The following is an 8,683-nucleotide window of genomic DNA, read 5'->3' on the forward strand; positions in this document are numbered from 1 at the left end:
TAAGTGTTGTGATGATAGGAGGTTAGGTTACATGTTGGCTAAGGGAAACAAACACAGGACACCTCACAGTCAGCCCCTTTCTCTGCCTAGCCAAAGTATAGGTCTTAGGATTTTACATCCCCTTTCTTTTTGGGGCTTTCTCCTGTGTTTCCCATCTCCAGTGTTACTTTACACAGGGCAAAAGCAGAGAGGAGATCTTGTATGCCAGTGAAGTCCAGTGAGATGTTAACTTACATCAGGCAACATGAAAACCACTCCAATATCAGCATCCTGGCTGTGATGTGTCACTGTCCCACCAGGGACAAACCCCACTCGGGTGGCTTGCTGGCCCACCCGCCTGCAGATGGTCTGCCTTGAGCCTCCTGCCTGCCGGTCCTGCCTACTGCCCCGCTTTACCTCGGACTGCCTGCTGGATCAACACTCAGATCTTCACTGCAACCTCAGGCGCTAAACATGAGGGCAGCGGTTCCATGTCCTGGTCACACTAGTGGTAGATATCGTCTCTGATGTGTATGACCAGTGGGTATTTGTTCAGAAGGGATGTGACATATAGGCACGTAAAGAAGGAAAACAAAGAGTGAGGTTACCGTCAAAAAATTTGATGCTTTTCCTTGTTTTTAATTTAGTACTTTTACACCAGCTTTCTTTAGGTGAGAAGGCTGTGAAGAGCTATTTGGAACAGAAAGAGTTACTGCAGCTTAGCAAGTCAGCTCTCTGTTTATGTGCAACTGTCAAGGCAAATGTGATGGTGGTTTAAAACTAATGAATTTTACTTAACAAGCACTATGCTCAAGGTTCAATTACCAAGGTTCATCCCATGAACTAAGACAACAATTTAGTCCATTTTTCTCCTTAGTACTCAATATCAATATATTCTCTGCCTGCTCATCTGTTGCTGATACATGACAGGTTAAGCCAAGAAACTTCCCTAACTAACGACGTGAGTTACAAGGGCTTGTACTAACAGAGGGCAGGAATTTAGATGTTGTAACAACTCATATCCTCTGCAGATTAATATGGCCAGGGGACATTAGCAGACATCCACTGGAGGGCTGTGTGTGCATTCAGGCATAGGTTACTGTCTTTCCTATCTTCATCAGTTAATATGAACTTGACAATATTGATCAAACTTATTAACTTTCTCACCTCTTTTATTATCTTATTTATTTGGGTTGTAAGTGCTTTGGCCCATGGAAAGTCTCTTGTCTTCAATTAATGCTTTGATTTCAGCTGCATCTTTAGATAACGTTGCCATATGACATTATAAAGCGATGATTACCAGTGACTGATGGGATGATTCCTTTTCCATATAAGTAGAACTGTATGTGCTGCCATACAGAAAATGGCTAAGGCCTGGCTGTGTTCTGATAAAGAGCGCACTTGGACTTCAGTTGGGACTTAGTATGGCCCTGCTTAAGAGATTTACAGGAATTTAATCAGGGCATGAGGAAGTTTACCCTAGAAACCCCAATTAACCCTTCTGCTTGGAGCCCATTGAGACCTCTCCAGTTGTTTCAAGGGTGCATGGTAGTCTGTCAGTGACTTCAGTGGGAGCTAAAAAAAACTTCAAAGAAATACCCAAACCAGCTGAAATGTGAGAATGCCATGCAAAAATCTGCTTTGAGATCTTCCTCAGTTATCAAACAAGTATCTTCACTACCGTGAGTGCTGTAATTCTTCATCATTTGAGTGTGTTGCCACTGCTAGTAAACATTTTAGTAGTGGTATTAGCTTTGTATGTCATCCTTATTTTCTCCATAGCAGACTGCTAGCCATGTGGAAGTGAATTACTTCATCTTTAGTGATGGTGCACTGGTCAAATACCATGCATGTATGTATTGAATAGTGAAATCAAAATAATCAAAAAGGACAGTATTAACATCTCCAATACTTGAACTATGTCCTTGTTAAAGTTGACAAACCTGGGCAGGACATATTGCAATATGCAGTCTGATCACATCTGGAGAACTGATGCTTGTGTTTTTCTTCTGACTCTCCCCTCATCCCATGGGAGGTGAGCAGCTGATGCGAATGCTTGGAGCCCTGGATCCAAATGCATTTATTCATGAGAGGCTGTTCTTCTGGTTGCCCGTCCTTTCCAAGATGGTGATTATATCATTCACTTTGCATACTGAAACACAGTGCTCTTGTAAAAAGGTGCATATAATTTAAGTATTGAATAGAATAGATGCTCTAGCTAGCATGTTACATGAGTTAGAATTTGCATGTGGTTGATATATATGAAAATAATCTCTATAAACAGAAAAAAAAAGAATAAAAGGTTTTGTCTTATCTAGTAAACTTAACAGAGTATGTTCTCTAGGGTATGATACCTGAGGGCAAGTACCATAGCAGAATTTATAGCCACATGACTAAAATTTCAGGAAATTGTTAGGAAAATCTGTCTTGATAGTCTCTCCTCTGTCTTCTTTTAGATGTATTTCTTCCACTAATTAATAGGTAACCCTTTGTCATTTGAGTCTCTGTTTCCTGTGGGCAACTATAGTTAACTAAGTCCTTCTTTGAAGAGGAGGATGGATTTTCTATCTATTTTTCTTACATTAAGAACAGCCAAAAAGCCTCTCTTCTGGCATCAAGGAACCTATGCTTTCATGGATTGTAATCATTAAGTTTCTCTTATTTTTAAGTATACCACTTCTTCCTCCCACCCATTTTTTTACTATGAAATGCAATGAGGGAAATAGTCAGTCCTGGAAAAAGATCAGTCCTGTCACTGTTACGTACTTATCAATTCTTTGAAATGAAAGGTGCCTTTGTACTTGGCCCAAGAGTAGGAATATAATTTCATTCCAGTGTGGATTGATTGCAGCCTTTTTTCATAATTATTTTCCCTTCTAAATGACAGTCAGTTTTATGGCTGATGGACAAGGACGTTCAAAAATGTTATATCAAAGTTGTGTTCTAATGGATTAGTTTGCTATCAACTAAGAAAATATTTTTGTGAGGAAGTTCTGAGTTTTCCAAATAATTTTAGCACATATAATTTGAAAACAAAACCAAAACCCATTAATATTTCCAATACTAGAAGTGTCATTGTTCTTTCTCCTAGGCAATGTTAAATTGGTTGTTGGACAGCCCCATTATCCTCCATAGCTTGACTTCCCAAGTTGACTTGTCCCTTACTGCATTTCAGTGGTCATTTTTTTTCTCAATAATCCATTACAGAATTTCAATAAGAGGAAAAATAATTTTGCATCTAAGAGATATTGTCCAGTGGAATCAGTCTTAGAAAGAAAAGTAGGAAAAATTAGTTCCATAATTTTTATAATAAAAAGATTCTGTGGCAACCCCTCTGCACGATCTTTTCAGTTTTCAGTGAAGATTTTCTGTGTTTTGTTTAAGGATAAAATGTTTTGGTTTTGAATTTTTTGCAAAGTTGCTGAGTTCTGTGGGATGTGCATGGAAGAGCATGTTCTAGCTCTCTGGCGTGTAATTTCTACTTGGAGCCAATAGGTGGAAAAAAAGCAGAACTACAGTTTTACATTATAATTATCAGCAAAAAAACCCCCACAAACATAGTTCAAAGATCCCAGTGGAAGAACAGGAAAATCAAAGGATCAAGGTTGTTTCAATTTCTGTTTTCAATCTGGCAAAACTGTGTATGTCATATTTCGTACCTAAAATTGTCTCTCACCACTACATATACATGCACAAATATAGACTGATATAAATATATATATATGTATGCAAACACATATATATGCATACAATGGATGTGCCTGAGTATTCAACAGTTTAATATGGAAAGAATTACTTCTGGGATAATGGAAGTGATTCACTTAAAGCTTAAGCTTAAAGTCATTGACTCCTCAATTTTTTAATCCTTATATTTTATTATCCTCATAGGTTCTGGATGGAGAAAAGATAAAGAGACTCTATATTTTTCCACAGTGAATCACCTTTTGCTTTATTGTGGACTGTTCATTGCTAGAATTTTAAGAAAAACAGTATACAATATGAGGACCTCCTGAAATCCACATTCTCCTGTCTGCTCTCTGCATAATTCAGCACTCTCCATATTGGAACTTTCACACATAATTCTTTGTAAATTTACACTACATTCTTATGACACCAAGTGATTTTTTACCATGTAATTTGATCAGCAAACAAAGGGAAGGTTGCAATTCAGCAACTGAAATGTCCAAGGACCCACCTCTCCACCTGCTCAAGAATGGTCATGCTTTTGTAGGTTTTATTTGGATGCATTTTGAAACTGTTTTTCTTGTGACTTGAACTGGAATTTGGGGATGAAATTACACACTTTTTAATTTTTGTCCAAAGCTGTGAAGAAAAGAAAATATTTTTGTTCATATGACTGAAAAAAAAATAATGAGGGAAGATTATATGTCTTGAGAAACTTGGCTGAGTGGAAAAGATAGTGTTTGAAACTAAGTAAAAGACATTTTTAGTTACTTCTGAATGTAAGATTTTTTTAATAGCTGTGGTTGAGCTATTTCAGCTCTTCCTTGAAAACCAAGTTCAGACATGGATAAATTCCTGACAAAAATAGAAAACTTGGGCTAAACTAAAAATGAAACTGTATAAAATACCTTAGTTCAGGACTTAAATTACCAAGATGTTCACCCAAAAGCTGACTGTTGGTTTGCAAATTTTTGCTTTGTCTTGATTTGAGAATGAAATGTTTGTATAATTTTACTTGCAATGTTGTTTTAACCTGAACAATGCAATCTCTAGGTCAACTGTGTTCCCACAGGCAGGAGGATGAGACCTTAAAGATTTTTAAAATTATTATTCACAAAAAAGGCCTCATCAAATGCCTCAATCATTCACAAATTCATATTGAATTCAGATACTAGTGTCCACATAAGAAAGAAGAAAAAAACCTCTTTGAATTTTAAAATACTTTGTGTTTAGAAAAAAAAGATTTTTTTAAAAAGGCTAAACAGATTTAAATACAAGTGCAATGAAATATTTAATTTCTGTTCCAGTAAAATATTCTAGTCTGCTCAACCTTAAACTTAAAAAAAAATATTCTCCAGTAAGGGGAAACTTTTGATTCCTAGGAACACAAACACTTTTTTTCCCCCAGATTATCAGTGAGACAAAAGCAATTTTTTTCCGCAGTCTTAACTGTGGTCTTAACTGTAGAGCTAAAATGGTGGAAATAGAATTTATTAATGTAGATGAATGTGTATTTACTTATTAATGTAGATGAATGTGTAGTTAAAATTAATATTTTTGATAATTTTTTAAAAATATTATTTAAATCATTCCATTAGTGGAATCAAAATAAAACCAGGATATTTTTAGCAAAACTTATTTGTCAAGAAATATAAGTGAACTTTATTCTGAGCAGTGAAGGTAGAAGGATGCTTCTAACCTTTTCTAACCTTTGCATCTTCTTACGCTGCTTCTGCTCCTGGGGCCGCCGGCGCAAACGAGGACCCAGGCTGGAGCGGGGCTCTGCACTCCGGGTGCAGCACTGCCACCGCGCCGCTCCTTCCGCAGAGTGCTGTGGCAGCCAAGTGTGGCTTCTTTGCAGCTGCTCTTAGTTGGGTTTCCTTCAGTTTTAGTGGCTGTCTGATTTCTTTGTCGCTCCAAGAGGGATGTCTCTGCAGGAGGGGCTATAGCATCTTTGTGGAAAAGGTTATCTTTCTTTTATGATAAGTCCTTTTTGATCTTTTCTCAGGTGTGCGGCTGAGTGGACATTAATTCACATTCTCTTGATGTGGCAAGTTCAGTTATTTGCAGGAATAAGGCTGTTTGGTCACAGTAGCCGTTCATACCTGACCGGTCACGAATTTCTCTGACCTGGGAACAGAAAAGATTATTTCCAATGACTTGAGTTAAAGACTTTCCACAGCTGGTTATAGACTTATTAATGATTTGTTATTTCTCAGTCATCTTTTGGGGACTAATGTTGCTCTTTGATGTTTGCTTTAATCTTCCAGTATAAACAATCACACTGAAATCTCATAAACCAAACCCCAGAACAGCTAGTATGACATTTGCTTTTCTTAGATAAGGACAGCATGAATGCAGTTGGTTTTATTTATATTTGTATAATTTAAAACTTCTAAGAGATAATTAAACTGCCATGTTTCATTTGTTTCAGTTAAAATCACAAAACAAGGATATTTATCCAAAATTTAAAATACCTTACTCCTGCTTGTGGAATTGAGTTGTAGCTGTGTTGTGTGTTGCTTAATCAGACTGGATCCAAATACTGAAAAAATATCTTCTTTTTAAGAACTGGAAAGGACTCCACCTTATTTTGGTTTTAACACACTTCCCATTTTCATTCTGGGCTAGTTAACTCAGTAAATGAGCGCATAGTTCAAATTATAGTTTCAAGAAAAATGTCTGAAATATTTCTCAGAGCTCAGACTTAGAACCCTAAAAAATCCTATCTTGGGTCTTAGGATAGAAACATGGATTGCCAAATTGCCCAATAAAATTGAATTCAGACCCTTACTTCTCATCCATTCTTGATCCAAATGTCTGTCTTTCCTCCACTGCCAATAGTGGATTTCCAACAAACTATTCTGGGTTTTTTTGATGTCTTGATATTTTCTCTTCATTTTGCTGAGTTTCACTGGGATTTCTAAAACATAAGTCTGGGATTAATACTGGAAGTGGAGCTTTCTTGGAATAGTTGTAGGAATGCCAATTTTGCTAGAGTGTAACCAGAACTTTTATGAAAAAGGGCTATCACTGGGATGAAAGTGAAAATCTATGAACACAGGAGACATCAAAGTCAACAGAAAAGTGAGGGAGAAGAAGCAGGAAAACCAAAAAGAACCTTAAACATGTGCCTAGAAATTGCAAAGGAGGTAGATTCTGTGCTGTGATACATTTCAGCTATATCCACAGCTGGTTTAACAGTCAAGGTTCACTCTGCCCTATGTTTGCCTGCTCAGAACTTCTCAAACAAATTGGTTTTTTGGTAACATTTTTTAGCACTGGATTAATATGAAAATGTTTTCTTCTAACTGCGTGGTCTTACCAGGACACTGTTTGCTCTTTCAGAGTTATGCATGAATAGTTATTACTTCTCTAAATATGATGCATGTATTTCTTCTCTCTTGGTTTTGATGGGTCAGGAGCAAGCATGAGGGAAACTAGGTAAAAGAGGCATGAACTTCAGAAGAAAGCAAAACTGTGAGTTTGGGAAATAAAATGTTTTTTGTCTTAACAGATATTTGACTACTTTTAAAAATCTCCGTGAACTTGTACATGTAAATAATGCTGAGGTTTTGCACACATGTATGCAATTAGTTAAAGGCTTATTTGTTTATCCAGGAAAGTTTTCCTACAGCTGCAAGTGCTCCAGGGCAATGTAAGCTGAGTAACTGCTGAGTGATGGGGACTATTTCCAGAAATATGGTGTCCCAGAGGTTATCACACAACAGAGCAGATGAAGTGAGTTTTCAGGAAGGTCTGTGATATACTACACTTAAGGACATCTCTAGAAGGGTAAATCATCACTTTTTCATTTCATAGAAAGGAGTTGAAAAAGCAGAATACCTTCTTTTTCCATCTGACGGGGAGACAGGGAGTCTTTTTTCACCATTTCTGTTTTACCCAAGGCAAATGCATTAATCCCTGTTGAATGCAGGACTCTGACAGTAGTGTAGTAACACTGCACTACAAGAAGAAGGAGCCTTGTTCACAGGAGGAAGCAGCCTTCCTTACAGGGCTCAGCTGTACCTTCAGCTCTTTGAAAGTCAGATGCCTAGTCTAAGCAGATGCAAAAAGAGGCTAGGATGAATCACTAAGTGGAGGTAGCCACTTCTCTTCATTGACTACAGGGACAGCCAAAATGACTGGCTAAGATGCAATGCCTTTCAAATGGCTAAAATTAAGGGAGGTGAATCCCAGTCAAATGCTACTGTTTATATACAAATGTACAAGGATGCTGGTTTTTTTCATGCAGCTGCACCAAGCCTTTTTTTGTTTGTTTCACTGGTTGTTGTTTTTTTTTGGTTTTTGTTTTTTGGGGGGGTTTTGTGTGTGCCAAGCACAGCTGAATGCAAGGAAATGGAAGGAAGTAATGTTCTGTAAAGAACCCGGCAGGAAATAATGTTAAGGAGTTGTGTAATACATACTTAGATATTAATGAAAGATGTAGGAGAATACTGCTTACCAGACCTCTTGGCTTTCTGCTGATGTTTGGTCATTGCTGAAGGCTAAGGAGCAAAATCTGGGATTTCCTTTAAAACAGTCAGTGCTCCAAGTTGTTAGCAAGAGGTGGAGAACAGAATAAAAGGAGCAAATTACAGCAAAACATGCCTCAGTGTATGGATACAGAATGTGTTACAACAAGCCAATGATGAGTATATGTCCCATGCGGGGAATCAGACCTGACAAGGGATGTGATGGATTAGGTCTGTAGCGATCTACTGAGAAGGTCAATGTCTGGAGAATATGACACCACCTATGTAATTCTGAGAGATGGAAAGGTGAAAGAACTTGAAAGCAAATACTTTTATGGCATGAAAAAAATCCCTAACAATTAAACAGAGTACTTGTATTTGTCAGTATGATTTATTTTTCCATTTATTTATACCTGACTGCTATGTTAAAAGTTGTCATGGTTCTACCCCAGCTGGCAGCTAAGCCCCACACAGCCGCTCGCTCAGTCCCTGCCCCGGTGGGATGGGGGAGAGAATCGGAAGGCTAAAAGTGAGAAAACTCGTGG

The sequence above is a fragment of the Pygoscelis adeliae genome, unplaced genomic scaffold, assembly GCF_000699105.1.
Source record: "Pygoscelis adeliae isolate BGI_AS28 unplaced genomic scaffold, ASM69910v1 Scaffold101, whole genome shotgun sequence".
In the NCBI taxonomy this organism is placed as follows: domain Eukaryota; kingdom Metazoa; phylum Chordata; class Aves; order Sphenisciformes; family Spheniscidae; genus Pygoscelis; species Pygoscelis adeliae.